The sequence below is a fragment of the Lemur catta genome, chromosome 5 (assembly GCF_020740605.2).
Source record: "Lemur catta isolate mLemCat1 chromosome 5, mLemCat1.pri, whole genome shotgun sequence".
In the NCBI taxonomy this organism is placed as follows: Eukaryota; Metazoa; Chordata; class Mammalia; order Primates; family Lemuridae; genus Lemur; species Lemur catta.
Window position 1 is genome coordinate 35,515,020 of NC_059132.1, and position 22,317 is coordinate 35,537,336.

The 22,317-nt window shown below is 59.1% G+C and overlaps 1 protein-coding gene across 5 annotated transcripts in view; it reads left to right on the forward strand.

Annotated features, from left to right (window-relative positions):
- The window catches only part of IQSEC1 (IQ motif and Sec7 domain ArfGEF 1), a 169,332-nt gene that overhangs the window by 37,814 nt on the left and 109,201 nt on the right, over positions 1-22,317 (forward strand). Inside the window, exon 1 of one of the 5 annotated variants that reach the window (XM_045551504.1) lies at positions 16,616-16,694. The exons of the other annotated variants lie outside the window; for them this stretch is intronic. The gene's annotated coding sequence lies outside the window, so the exon portion shown is untranslated. Of the gene's footprint in view, positions 1-16,615; positions 16,695-22,317 lie in introns of those variants that run through there. 5 annotated transcript variants of the gene reach the window in all.

The following is a 22,317-nucleotide window of genomic DNA, read 5'->3' on the forward strand; positions in this document are numbered from 1 at the left end:
ATCTAACGCCTGATGGTCTGAGGCGGAGCTGGGTGGCGATGCTAGTGCTGGGGAGCGGCTGCAAACACAGATTCTCATTAGCACACAGGTTTGACTGCACAGTAAATGTGATGCACCTGAATCCCCCCAAAATCATCCCCTGCACCCCAGCCCCGGTCTGTGGAAAAATTGTCTTCCATGAAACTGGTCCCTGGTGCCAAAAATGTTGGGGACCACTGGCACAGGGGATTGACATGGGCAACTAATCTCAAACAATTCTAGAAAAAAAACCGTGTGTGTGTGCCAGTGTGTGTACGTGGAGGAAGGAGAGTGTGGTAAAGTGAATGGGCCACAGTGTTAGCATGTGGGCATCTGGGCGAGGCGTGTGCGGGAGTTCTGTGTCCTCTTTTTGCAACTTCTCATTAAGTTTGCAATTAATTCAAAATATAAAGTTTAAAGAAGACAGCCAGGCTGTCTGAGGGCTTGGGTGCACATGCTCAGGGAGCCTGCTGCCCACACCTCCCCTCCACCGCCTTGCTAGTCCTTCAGGCCTCAGTGCCACCTTCTCAGGGAGGCCCTGCTCGTCACCTTGTCTAGGGTGGCACCGCCCTCCTCTCACCGTCCGCGTCACTCAGTTTTGTTTCCTTTGTTGCCCTCGCCATCCTGGGAAATTATCTCATGCATTTGCTCAGTGCTTTTGTCCTTCATCCCCTGCCTGCAAATGTTGGCTCCGTGAGACTTTGTCTGTCTTAGTCACCCCTGTCTCCCCTGCCCCCTGTGCCTGATGCAGTAGAATCTCAAGAAATATCTGTGAACAGGGAAAAGTTAGATGATCACAAGTCTACAGGTCACAAATCCAGGAGTCTTGTCAGTGTGGCCTGGGGCAGTGCTCTGCCCCGTTCCCTGTCCACGGTACCCAGCCCTAAAGCCCTGGGCATGCGTGATGCGGAAGGCGCCAAGCCACTGCAGAGGCCCCGTCCCCTGGCCGAGCCCCTCCCTGCTGCAGGGTGAGAGTAGGCGGGAGCCCATGAGTCTACCAGCTGGGGGGATCTGTCCCCAGTCCCAGGCTTGTCGCCACCACTCCCTGGCAGAGAAGAAGCAGAGGGTGAGGAAGTGCTGCGTGGCCCTTGCTGTTGGCCAGAGCTCCCACAAAGGTGGGCACACGCGAGAGCGAGTTCACTCCTCTCCCAGGGCTTCTTTGTAACAAAAATGGGGCATGTTTTAAGCCCAGCACCTTTGGCAGGAAACAGTATCTGTGTGAAATTCAGTACCATTGTCTTGTTTTCATGGTAACCTTCTACTTACAGTAAGTGATACTAGTTTTCCATTTAGGGGAGTGATATAAAGTTTCCTTTTAAAATAAATGCATTCAGGGGTGAAAGCCAGTTAATTTATTATTTTGTGCATTGCCTTTAACTTGTTATTGTTGAAGTATGAAACATGCTTGGAAGGGGAGAGAACTGCTCTGCGAAGGTGAACCCGAGTCCCATGGTGGATCCCACGCCTGCAGGGCACGCCTTTGCCCTCGGGTTTCTTGGGAGTTTCTTCCACCACTCCACACTGTCTTTCGCGTTCAGCTCCAAACTGGTCTCCAAAACAGCTTTTTACAGTCAGGTTTTTGAAATCAGGATCCTAATGAGATCCACACATTGCCTGTGTCTCCTAAGTGCCCTTTTACCTGGAGGCCCCATGTCCTTTCTACCCGAGTGATGCGTTCATTGAAGAAACTGGGCCATTTGCCTTGTGCACATCCCACATTCAGGACTTGGCTGATTGCCACCCCCAAGGTGTCGCTTAATCTGTTCGTCTGTCCTGGTAGTTCCTGTTGACTAGGAGTTAGATCAAGAAGCTTGATTAGACTCAGGTCCAATTTTTTAATCAGTTGATTTTAAAAGAAAACATTAAATAAATACTAGAATGGTCCGCAGAGACAGTGTACGCTATAAAGGTGGGGCAAGGATGGCGTTGGGAACCCTCTGTGGACAGAGGAAAGCAGTGGCGAAGATTCAGGCAGTGGCTGACCCTGGACATTGGGACACAGCCCAGAGGCAGCAGGCGGCAAAGCAGGGAGGCAGGGAGGCCAGTGAGCAGGGAGGGCCTGGCCAGTCCTCTCTGAAGGGAGGTTGTGTGTCAGCATGTGCACACATGCACACGTGCGCACACACACACACACACACACACACACACACACAACTGAGGGAAGGATTCCTGTCTGGGGTCACTTGACCTGCAGGGCAGGACCCAAAGAGTTGGGATCCAGGGACCAAAGAATTTAGGCCTCTCAGCACTGAGTGCAGGGTCGAAGGGAGCAGCTTTTCTCCCTTGCTCAAGAAGGAGCTAGGGAATAGGCACAGCCTACAACTAAAGGGATTTAGGTTAGACATTGAGAAGGACTTCTGCGCTGGACTAGAAAAGCCATGCTGCATGGTGGTCATAGAGGTGCTTTAGGGTGACGTTGCTTCAGTTCCCTTCCCAGCTATACCACTTACTATTTCTATAACCCTGGGCATGTTTGTGAACCTCTCTGTGCCTTAGTTCCTTTGCGCTGTAGATGAAGCAGTGACAGTAGCTCCCCCCAGGGTGGGCCCAGGAGAACACGGCTAATCGCACAGAGAGCACTGGTGACAGTGAGCGCTCCATAACCACCAGGCATTACTGTCCCTGTGGGGTGGGGAGGGGACTGTCTCGCCCTGGAAGTTTGAAAGACTGCCGCTCTCAGAGCCATGAGAGACTAGAGGCTAAGCAGGGCCTCGCCCTGTGGCCGCAGTCCTCTGTGCAGCTGTGCAGAGTGCCCGCCCGCCCGCGCCTCCCACCGCCCCCTGGGGGCTCCTCTCTCTCCCCTCACTTTGCGGGTGAAGACGCTGAGGTAGGAAAGAGGGCGTGAGCACTGGTGTGTGAGCATCCATGGCCAGCACAGCTCAGCGGCACGGAAGGGACCCAGGTCTCAGGGTCAGGACCCCTGACCCAGAGTCCCAGGTCTGCTACCCCTTTGCCTGTGACTTTCGGTGACTTCACACCTTTGAGACTCCACTGCTCCATCTCCAACACTGAGGCGTTGAGCTGGAGCTGTCTGATTTCTCTGGGCAGAAGATATGAGCACACACCCTGAGGGTCCCCAGTACTGTCTGCTCTCCCCATAGCTGAAAGGGAATGTGTCAGAGCCCCCAGAAGAGAGAACCTGGGGGCCTGGCCGTCACTGCCTGGTTCATTCCTGTTGTCAGTCCTGCCTTCTGGGGCTCCTTCCATCCCACAGCCAGGCCACCTGCAGAGGTGGCTGGTTCTAGGGTCTGGCTCTGCCCTGACCCCAGTTGGGGGCCACCTTAGCAAGTTCCTGGAGAGACACCCCCCACTATGCTCCACCCGGATACTCAGGAGCTGCCCAGGATCCTGTTTCTCCCTCCAGTGGCAAAACTTGATAAGATTGTGCAATTGTCTTCATGCTTCCTGCTGGCCCGGCCTTGGGGACAGCCTCGGAGACCAGATGGGAGCAGGCCCTGACCCAGATCCCACCCTGGCAGGTCACATCCTTTCTCCAGCCTCGGTGTCCTCATTTGCAAAATGAAAGGCAGAGGGGTCAGGTGAGAGAGTGGTTCATTCATTCATTCAGCAGGTATTCATTCATTAACTGCTCCACTGGGCCAATTCCTGTGCTAGGAGCATGAGAAATGGGTAAGCAAACCGTCTGCACCCTCAAGTCACTCCCAGTGTGATGTTTTCAGCTCCTCAGGGGCTGGGAGGGGCAGCATCTCTGGGGGCGGAGCAACTGTGGGCAGCATCCCAAGCGAGCCTTGGAGGGTGAGAAGGAGCAGATGCAAGAAATGCAAGGATTGCAAGAAATGGCCTTTGGGCCAGACCTCCTCAGATGGACTTTGTCTGCTTTGCATGGAAGTAGCCCACATGGCATTGTACATTTGAATTTATTGCAAACGTCTAAAAATCAAGAGCTTTTATGTAAAAATCTGGATTTCTGACATCTGAAAGATCAGAGCCCTCGTTCCTGCAGAGTGGCTATCAGCAGGAGCTGAGCCGCAATGTCCCCTTTACACTGGCACAGTCCCCACCACGCTGTCCCACCCGATCATGCCCCAGACCCGCTCCCCATCAGCCGTCCCCATCACCATCGATGGACTCTTCATCCCTCTCATCCTTCCAGCTCCGGCTGGAAACCCGGGGGTCATCCTCCACTCCTCTTTTTCTCTCATCTCCTCGTCTTATTGATCAGAAATTTCTACCAGAGCTTCTCTGAGAATGTCTCCAGAAATTCACCCACTCATCCCCACTTTCCTGCACAAGCAACAACCCCTCCCTGTCCCTGTCTTGGCCACGGCCCCCTCGGGGTCTCTCCTCTGCACGGTAGGGCAAGGGGGGTCCTGCAGGCCAAGTCAGATGGCCTGGACGCCGGCCCTCCTTCCCCGCTGTAGGCTTAGGGAAGACCCTCCCTGCTCTCTTTCCCAGAAGTCAGAGGCCAGTCCCTGCTGCCCACGGGGCTGTTGGTGCCATCCCAGGCCTGAGGCCAGATGGTAGAGCTCAGGACGGCCACTGCCAGGAAGGTGAGGGCTCACTGCTCTCCTCGGGACCCAGTGCTCCTAGCTCCCTGGACCTCCCTTTCCCTGCTTGGAAAATGGGCGCATCCTAGTGCCCCCTCTGTGCAAGGCCAGGGCTGCTTGGGAAGCAGGGCGGTTAAGGGCTTCAGAGTGCAGCCGGCTGGGCATGTGTGTCAAGCGCCTGCCTGTGCCTGACACTGCTCTGGGCACCACTGGGAGTCTGCAAATACCAGTGACAGGTGATTTATTTTGTTTTCAGCCTGAAGCAGAAGAAAGAGCTTTGGCTTTGGAGTCAGAGAGGCAGAGCCAGGCTTAGATATCACCCTGGGTATCTAACTTCAGCATCTGAACCTCAGTTTGTCAATTTGTAAAAAGAAAAAAGGGGGAGGGTGGTGGCTCATAATGACTGCTGCTCCACAGAGTGACTGTGAAGGCTGGTTCAGAGAGCGTGTGCAGAGCGCTGAGCTGCACAGCCCCCCCGACGCCCATCCCCACTTACGTGGGGGCTCGGAGCAGGGAGCGATGCGACGCAAACCATCCACAGGCGGGGCTGCTGTCCAGGTTCGGGGCGCGGAGAGGATGTAGCGCAGGGAAGGATGGACTCCTGGAGAGGACAGGCAGCCAGCGGAAGCTCATCTCCCAAAGAAATGATCCAGTTCATGTGCCCCCACCAGACACCATCTCTGTTTGCTCCCTGGGCCTGGTGGCTTCTCCCACCAGAAGGTCGGGCCCCCGCGGCTCCGCGTCCTCCAGTGACGTCTGGCACAGAGTGAACGAAGGAGCAAACAAGTGGATACTTGCTGTCCTAGGGGAGGTGGAAGTGTGTTGGGTCCCGGCAGGAAACAGGGGTCACCACACGAGCCCCCTGGCAGTGCTGACCTTGGTGAGGCTGCGTGCAGAGTGGGATTACCAGAGCTCACAGAGGCAGGTGTGGCCGGGGCTGGAGCAGGGGGAGCCCTAACCTGCCCCTGGCCTGAGGGGAGCGGGCAGGGGAGAGTGGCCCGAATCCAGGAGGAGAGAGCTGTGTGCAGGGGCCACAGAGGGGCATGGCGGGGGAGGGAGCTGAGGCAGCGAATACCTCGATCTCCTGCCAGGGCTCCCACTGGCCATCCCCCCATAGGAACCAGGAGGGCCTGGGAGCCAGGGGAGGCCATCCCTGGGCCCAGGCAGAGTGGGGCACATCCAAGTGTGCAGGATTCCTGGTCCAGGGTGGGCAGCCTGGAGACCAGGGAGGGCTGGGGGTGTTGCGGCCAGAGTGGGGGCCGCTCAGGGGTGTCAGGAAGCTTAGTGCAGGCATCAGATGGCAGAAGGCCTTTGCCTACCCCACTGTGGTTCAGCTTTTCTCCAGTGGGTGGTAGTCGGCCGTGGGGAGGGTGTCAGCTGTTAGAAAGACCTTTAAAGTCAGGGAAACCATTGAAGAGGCCACACAGAGACCCAGCCAGTGGGCAGGGCCCCCCCCCCAGCATCACCCCCAGGTCCCTGGGAGGGAGTTGAGCATGGTGTGCCTGTGTTGTAGATGGGAGAGGCAGGAGCAGGAGCTTGTCCCTTAAGTCAGAGGCAGCGTTGGAGGGTCTCAGGGCCCTGAGACTGACCGCACAGGAGGGGACGAATCCAGCTGGGCCAATGCTCATAGACCCTCACTTGGCCTCCAGAGGAGGTGAGCACCCCCTGCCAGTCCTCACCCCCTGGGGTCCTCATGGGCATTGCCCTCCCTGCTGTCCCAGCTGCCTCCTCCCTCACGTGTGCACAATCCGTAAGCCGTGGCCTGCCCTCAGAGGCCAAATTCACAGTGGCGTTGGCATCTCCCAGGGAACAAATGCATCCTTTTCTTTGCCTGGATGGCAGTGACTTCATCCCCAGCGGGCTGTGTGAGTCAGCGGGCTGAGGGTGGAGGGCCAGCCCTCTCCCCGCAGCACCCGCTTTGGGCCCATGTCTGGGAAGAGGGAACAGCTGTGAGTGAATTATTCCACGCAGACCTGCCCTTGACCCCCCTGCTCCTGGCTGTGGCTCCCTGTGTCCTTCAGGGCAAGGGGCACTGAGTACCTAACCTGCCCAGCAGTGCCTGGGGCGTTTTAAATGACAGCTGATATTTATCGAGCTCTCTCTCTGTTCCAGAAACCATTGTAAGCTCTCTCCATGGACTAGCTCGTGCTGTCCTGCAGACGATGACACTGAGAAGTTAAGTCTTATACCCAGGGTCACACGGCTCTATGGTGTCACTTGTTCCTCAACAGCCAGAAGGGTAGGGATCCATTTTTCAGAGGAATAAACTGAGGCTCAGAGAGAGGACATAACTCATATAGGGACGAGGGAGTCAAGGATGCATTAGGAGTTCCCATCCGCAAGGACAAGCCACTGGAAGACAGTGAAGACAGACAAAGTATGATAAGTGGGCATTCGGGAAACCTTAAAGCCCTTGCAGCCTCAGTTTCCTCACCCATAGAATGGGGATAATAACGCCTCCTCCTTGGGGCCGCTGAGAGGCTGAGAGAGGATGTGATGGGGACAACTGTGGTGATGGTGAGGGGAGCCCAGCACACCCCAGGACACCCCACCTGGCACTCTGCTCTGTGACAGCCTCTGCCACTGTCACCCTGGCACAGTGACGGCACATACAGGGGCCTCTGGTAGCTTAGATCTGAGGTTGGACAAGGGGAGGTGGGGGCTGCCAAGGCCTTGAAAAAGCAGGTCTTCAAGGTTTGCTCCATGAAGGAGAGTGAAGGAGATGGCTCGTGGATTGGCCTTCTCTGGGGGAGCTGTTGGTCTCCGTCTTGTGTCCTCAGACTCCGCCCAGCTGTCCCCAAAGCTTTTGTAAACCCTCAGTCTCTCCCAGGCCCATCAAAGCCAAGGAAGCAGCCATCTGAGAACCAAGTGATGCCCTCTGGGAGCTTGGAAAAGCCACGCCTATCCCTGTCCTTAGTTGCCCCATCTGTATGGTGGGGGGAGGGAGGCCTTAAGTGATGGCGCTGGGAAGGAGATGAGCACAGGTGGACACAGCCACAGGGAGGAACACGGGAGTGAGGCCCGGGCCCTCCAGAGGTTTTGGTGATGGGGACCCTATAAGGGCCTTGGGCCTCTGGTCCTAGAGGGTGTTTTCCTGGCCTTGCCTGCAGATGACACCCTCTCTCTGAGATCACCTGCAGGGCCAAAAGTGCCAGTCCCCACTCTACGCCATGTGCCTGCCCTGACTGGTGTCTAGCACAGAGTCAGCCTCTAGGGTGCGTGTGACAAATACCCCTTCAGCTGGGTGATGAGTGGCCCTGGTGCCGAGTCCAGGGCCAGGGGCTCTGCCCCCACGCCTGGAGCCGTGTGAGCCCAGAGATACGGGGCAGACGGGAGGACAGGCCACGGATGGGAGCCTGGGGGCCAGGGGCGAGGCACAGAGCTGGCAGGAAGGCCAGGAGGAGGCCAGGAAGAAAAAGAGCTGCTGCAGTTACTTGACAGAGCCCGGCCATGGCCCTGTGAGGACAAGGCCAGTCCAGCCCAGGGCGCAGGGAGGGAGGTGATGGATGAGTGGATGGATGGACAAACCGGGGGACAGATGGGTGGGTGGATGGGTGGACGGGTGGGTGGATGGATGGAAGGAGGAGAGGATAGATGGATCAGTGGAAGGTCGGATGAGGGGTGAGTGGGTGGGTGAAGGACAGGAAGGAAGGAGGGAGCTGTGTGTGGGTATGTGAATGGAAGAATGAGTCCACGCGTGGCTGGCTGGAGAGGCAGTGGGTGGACGGGCGTGTGGACATCAGGGTGAGTGGTTAGAAATGTGTAGACAAAGGCTGCCTCTACCCACTGGAGATATTGAGAAAACTTCCCCTATGAGGAGGACAGACCAGATAAACCCTTGAACGGAGGCCTTACTCTGTGTAGCACAAGGAGGCAAGGCCAGTATGAAACATGACAGGAAAGTAATGTCCAAGGGAGAGTTTCCTTAGGCTGTGATAGAATGGGAGGCCTGGAAAGGCGGTGAGCTTCCCGTCACTGGGGGTGTTCAAGCAGAGGCTGGGCAGCCACGCCCCCAGCATGCTGTGGAGGAGCCCCTGTGGGAGATGGAGGTCTGCTGTGGGGGCTTGTGAAGCCTCTTCTGAAGACAAGGAGGGAGAGTTTGGGCTCCTGAGTCCCCCAGGGAGGCTGTGGCCTAGAGACACGTCTTGCTTTCCGATAGAAAGTTCTTTCCTGGCGTGGGGGGCAGACGAGCACACAGCTGCTGATCTCTGCTGTGGGAATCGGGCTGGAACCCGAGGCGGATTTCCCATTCTGCGGAGTCCGGGACGGGGCCCTGGGCACAGAGCAAGGCTTTGCCCTGGAGACCCGGGCTCAGGCAGGCTCTGGAGACCTGGCCCCGCCCTCCCTGACTGTGTCTGTGGACAGGTGACGCCCCTCTGAGCCTCAGTTTCCTCATGGGTGAAATGGAAGCCATGCTGGCCCCTGCACAGGACGAGGACAGGTGTACGTGATGCCAGGGCACTGCAGGGGCCAGGCTCTGGGCCCACTTGCCCTTCTGGGGGACTTCCTGGGGGCTGTGGGTGGGGAGAAGTAGATCCTGTGAGCGTTGACCTTGACCTGTGAGTCATTGTCCCCAGGGGCTCTGCCTGGGAAGCCCCAGCTGCCTGCCCTAGGCTGGGCCTGGGAGCAGCTGGTGGGGGCGAAGCCGGGGGCCCCAGCTGGGCCTCAGTCTGGAAATGCCCCAGACTCAGCTCGGCCCGGCCCCAAGGCCCTCAGCTGCTCAGAGGGGCCCCAGCCCTTCACCCCGCGCCCTCCCCGCCTCGACACGGAGGGGCTGGTGCACGCTCAGAGCCCACCTGCCACCTCCACCACCCCCTAGGTCTGTCACCTGGGGTAGGTGACTTCCCCTGTCTGTGCCCGTTTGCTCACATGGAAAATGAAGCTAATGATAAAACCCACTTTGTAACGTCCTCAGGAGAACTGGGTGAGTTAGTTCGGGGCCTGTGGAGAGCTTAGGCCAGTGCGCAGAGCTCCACGAGCCCACAGTGGACAGAGGTGAAACTAAGGCCACAGAGGGGCCGGCCACACCCAGCGTCACCTAGCAAAGGTGTCAGGGCTGGGAACTGTCTCATCTGCCAGCTGGAGACTCCTGGAGCCGGCAGCTCTGTGGAGGAGCAGCCCTGACTTTTGTCTTCATTTCATTTTTCGTCAGCCCCGAGCTTTCTCCAGGAGCCGAGCGGGCAGAGCAGCCCTCGTCCCGTCCGCCGGTCCTGGTCTGGCCGGTGGTCGGGTGGGCCGCGGCTGCGGCAGGGCGGTGTTGGGTTTAGTCCCCTGGGGCGATGGGGAGGATGTGGGCCCGCCCTCGGCTCCCCGCCCACCTCCCTCCCTTGCAGCTCGCCACTGCTGTCCCAGGCCGGCCTCTAGACACAGGGCCAGCCCCTAGGCTCCCTGCAGCTGCGCCTTCCCTCACCGGCGGACGCCCCTCACCCGGCCCGCCCTGAGTGACTCACTGCTGCCCTGGCCCGCAGCCACCGCTGTCTCCTGGCAGGAGGCAGGCGCAAGGTTGTGCAGGAGCCACGGGGTCGGGTGTGTGAGGGCCCCTCGGCCAGGAGGGTCTGGGGCGGCCAGACAGGACCAGCCCAGAGGCTGGCCCGGGGACAGCAGGGCCGGTGGCTCAGGCCTGCAGTGGCCTGTGGGAGCCAGTGCCTCCCCGCTCCCTCGGCTTTCGGGCCTTTTCTTTCTTCTTCCCACCATGAAGAAGGAAGTGACCTGAGAGCCCGAGAAGAGAGCCGGCCCCTGGCTGGGAGGAGGCCGGGGTCGGACGGGGGCAGTGGCCGCGGGCCCCTTGGCCGTCACTCCCCGCTGAGCCAGGCATGAAGGGTGACGGCGGTGCCGTGTGGAGCCTGATGTGGAAGTACTGCATCTCCGTGAGGACCCTCAGGTACCAGGGCACTTGTCTGTGGTGGCACTGTCCGTCTGTCACCTGCTGGGTGGGGGCAAGCGGGCACCAGGTTGACCAGCGTGCACGTCTGTGTGAGGGGCCCAGAGGGAGCAGGATGGAGGGCAGGCAGGGCTGCGCCCGCTCCCTGCTGGGCAGCTCGCGGTCTCTAGTGGGGAGGAAGGCGGAGGGGCACAATGGCGAGGGGGCGTGTGGCTGTTCGGCTGGGGCCCAGAGCTCCCACCGGGGGAGGGTGAACGTCGGGGGCAGGTACGTTGTCCACGGGCCCCAGCGTTTGTTACACAATGTGACAGCACTGGGCACAGCTGTGTGACCTTGGCCCTGGCCCCCAGCCTCTCTGAGCCTGTCAACTGGGGCTTGTGCTCATCCCCTCACTGTGCAGGGTAAGCGGCTACTTTGCGTAACTGAAAACGTCAGTGGCCCCGTGGCTGAGAGCCCAGCTGGGCCAGAGGCGCCAGGCTGCCGTGTTTAACACCGATTTGGGCGTTAGTAGTGGTATGCAGTGGCTTCACCTCTCTGGCCGAAGTGTCCCATCTGCACAGCCTTTCGGGAGCCTTGTGAGCATTCCGTGAGGGAACGGACGCCGGGAACAGGGCCCGGTGTCAGCCGGCGCTGGGCCTGAGCACCGCGCGGCCAAGCTTCCCCTCCGCCGGCGCCTCTGTGCGGTGGGCATGGCGGAGAGCGGGGCAGAGCCCCTTGGCGCCCCGGAGAGGGGACAGCACCCGTGGTCGCCCAGCCTCTGCCGCTGCCAGAGGGTCAGGGTCAGACGGGGAGCAGGAAGCCAGGCCCTGTGTGATCTGCAGCTGGGGTCTCTCTTCTGGGAAGGGGCTCGATGGGGCCGTGGTTTGCCCGTGGGAGGGCTTAGCGGCCGCCGTCTGTTTGGAAGATGCCTTCGTGTTTGGTGCCACCTAAGGGCATATTTTTTACTTAAAGAGGAGGTTTTACAAAGGGTAAGAGATTGAAATATTCTCCTTCTTTCCACACTCACTACCTGGTATATAAATTGTATAAACCAACCTTTTTTCCTTCCTGCCTGCCTGCCTTGCTTTTCTCCTTCTTTCTTTTCTTCTTTCCTTTTTTTCCTCTTTTCTTCCTTCCTTCCCAAAATATTTGTGACAGCTTACAGGAAATACCTACAATAACATAATTAAACATCAGATGCTGGGCGCAGTGGCATGTCTATTGTCCCAGCTACACAGGAGGCTGAGGCAGGAGGATCGCTTGGGCTGAGGAGTTGGAAGCTATAGTACATAATGACTGCGCCTGTGAATAGCCACCGCACTCCAGCCTGGGCAACATAGTGAGACCTCATCTCTTAAAAAAATAAAAAACAAACAAACCCTTGAGGACCAGGAAAATCACAATTTGGAATAGGATGTTATAACCCAGGATTAGGAAAAAAAAAGAATAGAACAGAGATAGTAGAGTCCTAAGGTCTTTCTGCTGAGATGAAAATTGCCAAGCTTCCTGGTAGCCAAAGGGAAAGGGGAAACCAGCCATGCAGTTCACTCTTACTATAATAAGACACCATAATGGCAGTGGTTACAGTTGTCTCTGCTGCTGGGTGAGAGTATCTGGGGTCCTGGGCTCCAGCCTGGATGGTGGGCCTTGGGCCTGGGCAGGTTTTGGGGGAGACAGTAAGGGCTGAGGTATTCTCTTAGGATGGCGATGTCATTGGCCATGGGAGTGGAGAGAGGCAGAGCTCACTCCTGGAGTGAGTCATGGGCCGCCTGCCCCCTGCCTGGACTCCGGGATGACCTCTTTGGGTGGGTAACTTGAGGGCTGGGCAGGCAGGGAGTGAGTCTCTGGGCCTCAGCAAGTGCCTCATATGCTTTTCCTTCTGACCACGGCTGGATTTTCCCGAGTCTCCTTCTGCCCTGGGGTTTCCGGGGATTGGCACTTTGGAAACCTCAGGGTTGTTTACAGGCTGCGAGGGCCCGGCACTGGGAGGCCTCGCTGTGCCCTGCCGGGCAGGGTGAGCCCCTCCCCGCTCTGAGTGCTGCTTGCCCAGATGTCTCTAAGGAAGAGCGGCACCGCCTCACAGCGCCTGGCAGGCCCGCCGTTCTGTGCCTCAGTTTCCTCAGAAATGGGGGTAATTACACAGCTACCTGACAGGGCTGTGGGTAGAGCCTTCCGCGGCCCATGGCAAGCGCTCACCAGGTGTCTGTGGCCACTGGTAGCTGCAGGGGCAGGCTGGCTTGGCAGGGGCCAGAGCGCAGGCGGGTGGCACCTCACCGTCCTTGGAAAGCACAGCTCGGGTGGGTGTGGACACCGTAATTGTCACCAGCTTTGCCCCACACCCACACTTAGCGCCGGTAAGTACCAGGCGCCTCTGTGCTTAGCTGGGGGGCGGGCCTTGGGGGGCTCCAGGAAAAGCTGCTGTCCAGACCCCCACCCCGTCCGAGAGGGGGCCCTGACGGGACGGAGGCCACTCCCACGTCGGCCGCCGAGCCGGGAGCCAGCCGGAGCAGGCCCCTGCGGGAGCCCGGCCGCCGCACCAGGGAGGACCTGAGTCAGCGGGTCTGCGGCCGAGGCAGGCCGGCTGCGCCACAGGGACACACTGGAGGGCTGCGACCGGACAGCGCATAGTTTCCCACTTGCGTCTTCAGATCCCCTCTGTGTGAGCCTGGCTGCCCGGGCTGGTCCACTCACATCTGGAAAAGCGTGAGGCGTGTGGGGAGCAGCCGCCGGCTGCCAGCCCTGGCCGTCTTCCCAGGGGCTCGCGACTGCAGCCACGGAGCCGGGGCAGGTCTCTGAGAGGGGCTGTCTGGCTTTGGGCCATCCCCTGGACAGAGCAGCCGGGGTGCTGGGCACACAGATCCAGAGCCAGCAACAGTGGGTTGTAAGGGGCACAGTCTCAGGCAAGTGGCCAAGCCTCTCTGGGCCTGTCCCCTTACCTGCAGAGCAGGGAGAGCCATGCCAGCCGGGAGGGCTCCTTGGGGAGGTTCTCAGTGGGCTCTGTTGGCTTGGCACCCGGGGAGTGCGTCGCTGTGTCCTGCTTCTCTTCCTCTGAGTCTCAGCTGGGGGCTGTGGGGGCAGAGGGACAAACTGGGAAGAACACAGGCTCGAGAGTTCGGCCACCTGAGTGTGAAACTCGGCTCAGCCCCTTTCTACCTTGGAGGTGGCTTTCAGAGATGCTCTGAAGACTAAATGGGATGACGCCCCAAGCCTGCCCCGGTTGTGTTCCCTACAGCAGCCTCCTTGCGCCTCCGATTCCCCGCCCGTGAGACGCGTGTGACGATACAGCAGTTCTCAGGGGTGGATGAGACCCTTAAGCAAGCTCTCCACCCCCACCTCCTCCCTGCCCCTGCCCTGGCCGGCCCCCTCTCTGAGCACTCACCTCCAGGCCCCCGGCGGGCGCAGGCCCTGCTCTGGGGCACTGGGCAGCCCCCTGATGAATCCTCAGCCTCTCTCAGGTCGGGCGTCTCATTTTGCACCTGACATTATTTTGCGATAGAAAGATTGTTTTGTGCCTTGAGAGCCCATGGGACATTTGAACCTCCCGGTGAGCCGGGGCAGCCCACTTGGGACCCAGGGGACCCAGGGTGCTGGTGGGCTGTGGGCTGGGCTTTGCAGAGCCTGCCCTGGGTGCTCAGGCCCTGCCCCTGCTCCCCTGCCCCCAGTGGCTGCTCTGGGCAGGAGGGCTGGGAAGCAGCTGGCAGCCAGCCTCTGAGAGCTTCCAGGGAGCTTCCCAGACAATTGGCCATCTGATGTCCCTCTGTGGGAGGTGCAGTGGGCACTTCCCTTGGGACAGGGAGCTCACCGCCTCCCAGCGTGGGCCATGTCTAAGCGGCTCTGATGCAGGGACATTCTTCCCACGTGGAACTGGCACATCCCTTCCTACGATGTCCTTACACACACACACACTGGGGGCCTGGCCCTGTACTCGGGGCCCCCAATCCATCTGCTTCCCAGGTCTGGGACAGCCCGCAGGGGCCAGGACGCCTTGAAACTGAGGGGAGAGCCCCCAGCCTCCTCCCCACCCACTTCTGGACACACCCTGAGCTGTTCGGTCCCTGTCTGGGAAGGTCCCGGAGCCGGGCAGGAGATCTAGGCAGAGCAGAGCGGAGCCGCCACCCCCTTCACTCTGGGCACTGCCCACCGCACATGGGACCCCCTTCCTGCGCACTCCGGCTCATCCGCGGCACCACAGCCGCCTGAACCCTGGGGGCCTCGCCTCCTCTCCGCTTCTCATGCGGTGCCGTTGCTGCCCCCCCATCGAGCTTTGTGCAGGGGGTGCAGACCTACTCCGTGCCTGGCGCTGTGCCGGGTACCCAGTACATGCTCATATCCAGCCTGGGAGGGGCACCGTCCCATGGCACAGAGGAGCGGCCTGGGGCTTGAGGCTTCACATGACTGGGTCCACCCGGGCCGTCGATGCCTTCGTGGTGAGCAGGGCAGCGCAGTGCTTGTCTTCAGAGAGCTCAGAGCTGGGCAAGGAGCTGGCGTGGGCATAAACAGCCCCAGCGCTTGGGGAGAGGCTTCACTGTGCCAGTAGGCAGGCGCTTTGCTGAGCACCCACCAGGTGCCAGCCTGTGCCCGGCCCGGGGCCACGGCGGCGAGTGAGGATACAGCTGGGCCTCCTGGAGTGGGACATTCGAGTGGGAGAGAAATGGTGACAGAAAATAAACAGCTGGTGATGTCTTCGGACAGGGGCCAGTGCCAGGGAGGCGCAGCAGGGAGGGGTGCTGAGCAGAGGGGCCTCGTGGCCGGGGCTGGCGAGCAAGTGCTGTCCTGGAGGTCCGGCGGCAGCGGACGGATAAGCAGGAGGTGGCCTGCCCGTGCCAGGAGTAGTATTCAGCCAGAAGGAGGAATGAAGGTGCCGCCCACACAAAAGGCCGTAGACTGCGGCTCCGTCTGCATGCAACGCCCAGTCTGCGGGGCGGGGAGTAGATTAGGGGCTGTCCAGGGCGGGCGGAGGGGACAGAGAGTGACAGGAGCAGGGTTTCTTTTCAGGGTGATGAAAATGTCCTAAACTTTGTTTGTGGTGATGGCTGCACACCTCTGTGACCACACTAAGATCATTCAACCATACACTTTTAAATGGGTGAATTGTATGGTGTGTGAATTACCTCTCAATAAAACTATTTTTTTAAAAAAAGCAAAGCAAAGAAAGGCCAGTCTGACGAGGTGGCCTTGAGCTGAGAGTGACAGGAAGGAGTGAGCTTACGAAGACCCGGGGAGAGCACTGCAGGGCAGCGGGGACAGCAAGTGCAAAGGCCCTGGGACAAGAGCATGCCTGGGGCGTCTGAGCCCGGAGGAGGAGGCCGAGCAGGGTGGGAGGGGCAGGGCCGGGTCCCAGGGAGGGCTTTCGTGCTCGTTGGGGTAGGGGGCAGGCAGGGCTGGCAGCGGGTGGTGGCACGATGTCCTTTCTGTTTTCAAATAGTCACTTCAACTGCCGTGAGGAAATGAGACTGTGTGGAGGGAGGGGCGGGGCTGAGGGAAGGGGAGGCCAGTCGGGGGTTGTGGCCACTGTCTAGGTGAGGGATCCAGAAAGGGACAGACAGGCTGGCAGGTGGTGGTGGTGGTGGTGGTGGGAATTCGGACAGGGACACGATCACTCCCGCAGGGTGAGGAGAGGGCTTCCTGGAGGGGGAGGCTGTGCAGGGCCTAAGAATGGGGGTGGCCGGCAGGCGCTGGGCGAGAGGCTGTCCAGGTGGTACCCTGTGTGGGCGGGGGCTGAGTGCATGGAGGCCTCAGAGGACCTGCCTGGCCATGAGGAGGTGAGGCTGGCACCCTGCCCTGCCCCCACCAGCTCTGGGTCCCTTTTGGGCCCAAGCTGCTTTCACAGTAAGTAGGGCACCCTCTCTTCAGGGCCACCTGTCATCCTGCCTTTGTCCTGCGGGCTCAGACTGACCCTCAGTGACAGAAGAGCGCCCAAGCAACCAGAGGCCCAGCTGGGTCCTGGCGTTCTGAACAAAGTGGCCTCGCCGAAACTCGAGTGGCCCCGAAACTCAATCGGCCACAAGAGACTGGCCGGGCAGCAGCTGTATTATTTATTGCCCGGGGCCTGCCCAGTGAAGCTGTCTGGGCTGGACAAGCCCCCTTGGCAGGGTCTGGGGGCCAGCCGGAGGGCAGCAGGGCGGGCGGGGGCCCCAGGGTGCTGGGCACCCTCTCCCCAGGGCGTGGTTTCCTGGATGCCGACTGAGCAGGGAGGAAGTCAGACGTCAGGACCTGCTGCGGGGAGGGCCAGGGCTCCTCCCCAGGGACCGCAGAAGCAGGCCAGGCACTGGGGCTCCGGGAGCGTGCCCACCCTCTCCCCGTTGACTGTGAGTACCGCTCCCACTCGCCTGGCCCAGGGAGGAGGGGGTCTCCGCAGCCCTGGGAACCCTCCGAGGGGATGGGGACCGTCAGGGCAGCCTGCCGAGGTTCAGGCCTCGGCTTGGGGCTGTTTCTCACCACCTGGGTGGCACACAGACCCGCCCTGGCTCCACACCCCAGGTGTTTGCCCACAGCTGCTGGGGGAAGTTCTCTAGCTCCCCTGGGCATCAGACCAGCCCCAGGCCTGTTGAGGGTCAGGTCTGGGCCCCTCGGCCCACCCAGAGTGCTGGAGTGTTGTTTCTCTGCCTGGGGCCCTCACAACCACCCTGAGAAGGAGGGACTCTTGGCAACACCCATTTCACAGGCGAATGAATTGAGGCCCTCAGAGGTCACACAGCGCCCAGGGCTCCCGGAGCGCAGTCAGTGCGGCTTCCTTCCCCACTGCTGCCGCCCTCCACCCACGGAGCACGAGCGTGGAGCCCACGGAGGCTCACAGCAGAGGGAGCGGAAGGCTCCCCAGGCCCTGGGGCCTGTGACTCCCACCTGTGGGGTCAGCTTTGCGCTAAGAATGCACTGTCCCGAGCAAGTCTTCTGCCCATCGAGTGGCGGGCCCGGCGTGTGTCCCCCCAGGGGCTCCCGTGACCCACTGACAACTTCAGCTTCTTTCTAAAGCTTCAGGGGGAACTTTGAGGATCTGCAGATCCCTGGGGCTGGGAGGGTCTTGGGGGATGGTCCCCAGGTGGCACTGTGCCCTGGGAAGTCCCCTTGAGTGAGACGGGAGGCCTGGAGTCAACTGTACACTCGGGCAGCTTCCCCACCAAGGCCCGCTTTCCTGTGAAAGCCTCACAACTCTCAAGGGAGGACTTTTGCCATTGGTAACGTGGAAACCCAAGCCCAGAGGTGCTAGGACATCTGTCCAGTGTCACACAGCTCATATACATTGGGGAGCTGGGGTTTGAACACAGAGTGACTCTGAGCCCTCGGTTCTGTCTTCTGTCTGGGGCGTGGGGGGCAGGGGTGAATATTCCATTGCTTCCCTGTCACTGGGTCTGTTTTTCCATTTGCCACGGGTTGGAATCCTGTCCTAAGGAGGAGGCTGACTGTTCTGCCGCCCCCAGAGCTGGGGCTGCGGGGGAGGAGGCTGGGCTTCGGGAGCGAGAGACTGCCTGCGAGTCACACGCAGAGCTCCCGGAGGACCCCAGCGAGCCAGGGGCCGTGGGCCAAGGACCCCTGGTAATCTGGCACAGAGGCCACAGCTCAGAGCCCCGGGCTCCGGCCTCTACCCTGGCAGCCTGCAGCTGCCGTGGTTAGGGTCTCAGGGGCTGCTCCTGCTGGGCTCCAGGGTGCACGCTGGGGGGCGGGGCCAGGTGGCTGCCAGCACCTGTGTTCAAGGCCCATCTCAGTCCAGTCCGTTGCAGGGTACCCTGAGGACGAGGCAGAAAGGGTGTGTGTAACCAGGACCCAGGATACCTGGGCTCAGAACAGGTGTCTCTGCAGACCCACTTGGGACCTCAGGAAAGCTGTCCCCCTCCTGAGGCCTCGTGTCCTCACCTGTGAGATGGCCAGGTGGAGTCAGGTGCCTTTAAGCACTCTGTGCCTCCGTGCAGAGTTTCACGCACATCATTCATTCGTTAGTTCAGTCATTCACCAAACATTTACTGGGCACCTACTGTGCACCGAGCATTGCCTTGTCTCTGAGAATGAAAGGGTGATTAGCAAACCAGATTTTCAAAACTCCCTGCCCTTCAGGGCGTGGGGGAGCCAATATCGACTAAACCGTCACATCAGGGTACAGGTGTGCCCTGTGAAGGCAGTGAGGCAGAGGAAGGGGAGGGCGGTAGTTGGGTGACTGTCGATAGGAAAACACCTGCAGGCCCCCAGGCAGGTGAGGGCAGGTCGGAGGGGCTACACTGTGGCCTGCACTCACTGAGTCCTTTGTGGCCAGCTAAGTGTCAGGGGTCCTTTGACCTTCACACAAGTCCCTGAGGACGGGGTCATTAGCCCTGTTTGATGGTTGAGCAAACCAATGCCCAGAAGTCCAGCCCAGTGTGACTCCAGTGGCTTCTGGGAAGAGGTGAGGGGACTGTGGCCGGCAGAGTGGGGTGTCCAGGCCATGCCCAGCGTCTGGGAGCATCGAGGCAGCTGTCAGCAGGGGCCTGGACTCCAAGGCCAGGGTGGGTTTCTGGCATTTGATCAGGCCGCAGGTCAAGAGCCCAGACACTGGCGTGAGTCTCAGCTCTGCTGCTGTTGTAGCTGTGTGACCTTGCGTGTGACAGGTCACATCTCTGAGCTTCAGTTTGTTGGTGAGAACTCTTTTAGTTTCAAGTAACTGAAAATCCCAATCAAGCAGGCATGAGCAGAAAAGGCACTTCATTGGCTCATGGAACAGAAAAGTCTAGGGGGTAATGAACTTCAGGAATGGCTGGATCCAGGGGTTCAATTTATGTATTTGGACTTTTCAACTCTCGCCTTTGCTTTCCTCCCTACTGGCTTCACTTTGACTCAGCACGTGGTGTCCCTGGCTCTATGCCTGGCGTGTAGCGAGTGCTCAGAAAACATTAGCCATCTCCTTTCGTTTGGTTGTCCCTGTCCTGTGATGGGCCAGCTGCAGGGGCCAGATTGTGTGAGCAACAAGCTGTTTCCATCTTATGGATGTTCACTGTGCCCTGGGGGACATGGGACAAGAAAAGAGAAAATTACCACACAGGTGACCAGAGTTCAGAGGGGTTGAGCGCTGAGGCCTGTGAGAGCCCAGAGGGGGAACATCAGAGTTCTCATTGGGAGGGGTTCCCCAAAGGCTTCCTGGAGGAGGTGGCAGCTGAGATTTTTAAGGGAAATGGGGGAGTTGGCCTGGGAAGTGAGAACCGAGGGAGCAGGAGCCCTGGGGTCAGGCTCAGGCCTGGCACACGCTAAGGCTGACCTGGCTGTGCCCAGGTCTGGCTGAGCTCAAAGGATCGGTGCTTGGGCCACGGCAGGGGTGGAGACGAGTAAGCCTGCATGTGGGTGGGAGGTCCCCCAGCTGCAAAGCTGTCAGGAGAAGGAGAATGAGCACTTAGTGAGCACCTACTGTTCCGGGCACCCTGCACATGTTGCCTCATTCTGCCCACACAGCAGCCTCTGGAGAGAATGAACCAGCAGCCACTTTGCAGGGAATGAACCAGAGGTTCTGATGAGCTGCAGGGACAGACCACCCTTCTAAGAGAGTCGATGAAACCTGTTTTCCCCACGAACTTAGAATTTGGGACTCACCCATTGGCCAGGCTCAGTGGCCTCTGCTCTGCCATCAGGAGGCTGCTGGGATGCCACCCCTGGCAGGGATGCATGGGGAAGTCACCGTGCTCAAAACAGCTGTGTGTTGAAACACCTTCCCAGCCTCTGATCATACCAGCAGCAGCAGCGGAAGCAAATGCAGCAAAGCTGAAACCTAATGCCCACAAAACAGGGGGTGTCACAGCCAGAGGCCAGGTGACAAGTGCAAAGCCAAAGGCCCTGTGTGGAAGTGACTGTGGACAGTCACCTGCTCAGAGCAACTGGGGGAAGCCGGCTCAGGTCTGAGCCCTCGGCACTGAACGTGGAAACCGCTTCTAAGCAGCCCCCAGTGTGTGTAAACACAGCCCAGATAAGCCAGTGGGGATAACGGCGGGATCCAGGGTCAGGGCTCGGCGCCTCGGGTGGCTCCTGTGACGCCTGGGCAGCTTCCTTCACCTCTGTGAGCCTCAGTGTCCCCTCAGTGACGGAGCCGCGACACAGCAGCAGCAACGCTCTGTGAGGTTCAGTGATCCTTATCCCCAAGTGAAACAGATGTTCTCAGTTTGAATTTAAAATTTTAAAAATTGTCATTTTTGCAACCATGGACTTGAGCCACATGGGAAATTACTTGGCCCAGCCTCTAAGCCCCGCGTAGGCACCAGGTCGTTCAGCCCCGTGTGTGCTCAGGAAGTGCATGTGGAACGTTAAAACCAAATTTTGAATTTGCCAAATCCCAAGTCAATCCAGGATGTTCATTTCTTAAATGTTACAGACTGAGTTTTTTGCAGAGGAAAAAGAAAAACTAATAAACTTTATCCTAGGGATACAAGCAGGGTGGTGGGGAGCCAGGGGCAGATGCCATGGACACTTCAGAGTGGTGGGGGGACACATAGGGGAGGTTTCCGAGAGGAGGTGACATCTGAGTGTGGGGCAGGAGTAGGAAGTGGCCAAGTGCCAGGAGAGCGGGGGGGAGAGTTTGGGTGGAGGCTGGGGCCAGTCTCCGTGGTGTGTTTGGGGAGCAGCAGTTAGGCTGGGGTCTGGGAGAAGGGAAGGTGGGGGGCCCAGAGCACTGGCTGCTCCCTGTGGGCGTAGGGAAACTGTCAGGGGCTCCCGAGCAGGGAGTTGTGTTAACGAGTATTCTTTTGGGTGATTAAAAAGAAAAAGGAAAAGAAAAAGCACCCAGACTGGCTTAAGGCAAAGGCTGAATTTAATGCCTTCTACTTCTGAAACAGACAGGGCTTCAGGTACAGTTGGATTCAGGGGCTCAAACTGCGTCTCCAGGTGCCAGCTTCTTTTTCTCTTCTTTCTTCTCTCTAGACTTCATTCCCAGAGAGCTTCTCTGCACATGGTGGCCCCAGCAGCTCCAGGTCGACAGCTGTCTTAACAGCTAATACTCCTGGCAGAAATGGTTCCAACAGAACAGACTCTCACTGGTCAGCTTGGGTCTCATGTCCATGCCTGGACCCGTCACTTGGGCAAGGGGGATGGAATACTCTGGTAGGCCAGGCCTGGTGCTATATTCAGCCCTGGAGTTAGCTGACCCAAACTGTACGGGCAGATAGGGAAGGAGGGGATTCCCCAAAGAAAACTGGGTGTCTTGTCAGACATGGGAATGGAGGCTGGGCAGGCCGAAACAGCCTGCGGCCACCGCCACATTCCAGTCAGCCCTGCCGGCTAGCAGCCGGGCTGGGGGATCCGGCATGCGTCATTGCTTCTGGTCAGCCCCATGAGCTAGGGTTTCTTTTTTTTTTTTTGAGACAGAGTCTCACTCTGTTGCCCTGGCTAGAGTGCTGTGGCGTCAACCTAGCTCGCAGCAACCTCAAACTCCTGGGCTCAAGCCATCCTCCTGCCTCAGCCTCCCGAGTGGCTGGGACTATAGGCATGTGCCACCATGCCCGGCTAATTTTTTCTATATATATTTTTAGTTGGCCAGATAATTTCTTTCTATTTTTAATAGAGACGGGGTCTCACTCTTGCTCAGGCTGGTCTCGAACTGCTGACCTCGAGCGATCCACCCGCCTTGGTCTCCCAGAATGCTAGGAGTACAGGCGTGAGCCACCGCGCCTGGCCGAGGTAGGGTTTCTTATAATCCCTATTTTGCAGATGAGAAGACTGAGGCTTAGGGAGACATAGTCACTTGCCTAAGGTCACACTGTTAGCAAATAGCCTCAAATCCCAAATCTCCTTGACCCCAAAGCCCAGGCTCTTAACTGTCACTCCACAGCTTGCAGTAATTGGATGGGAGTTTGAGGAGGATGCCTCGGGAGCTTAAATGTAAGTCAGGCTGTCAGGGGAGAAAGCAGAGGGAGAGGGTGGAGTGGGAGGCTGGTGCCTCCTGGGCGGAGAGGAGGGGTCTTCAGGGACTGAGCTCTGGTATGCTCA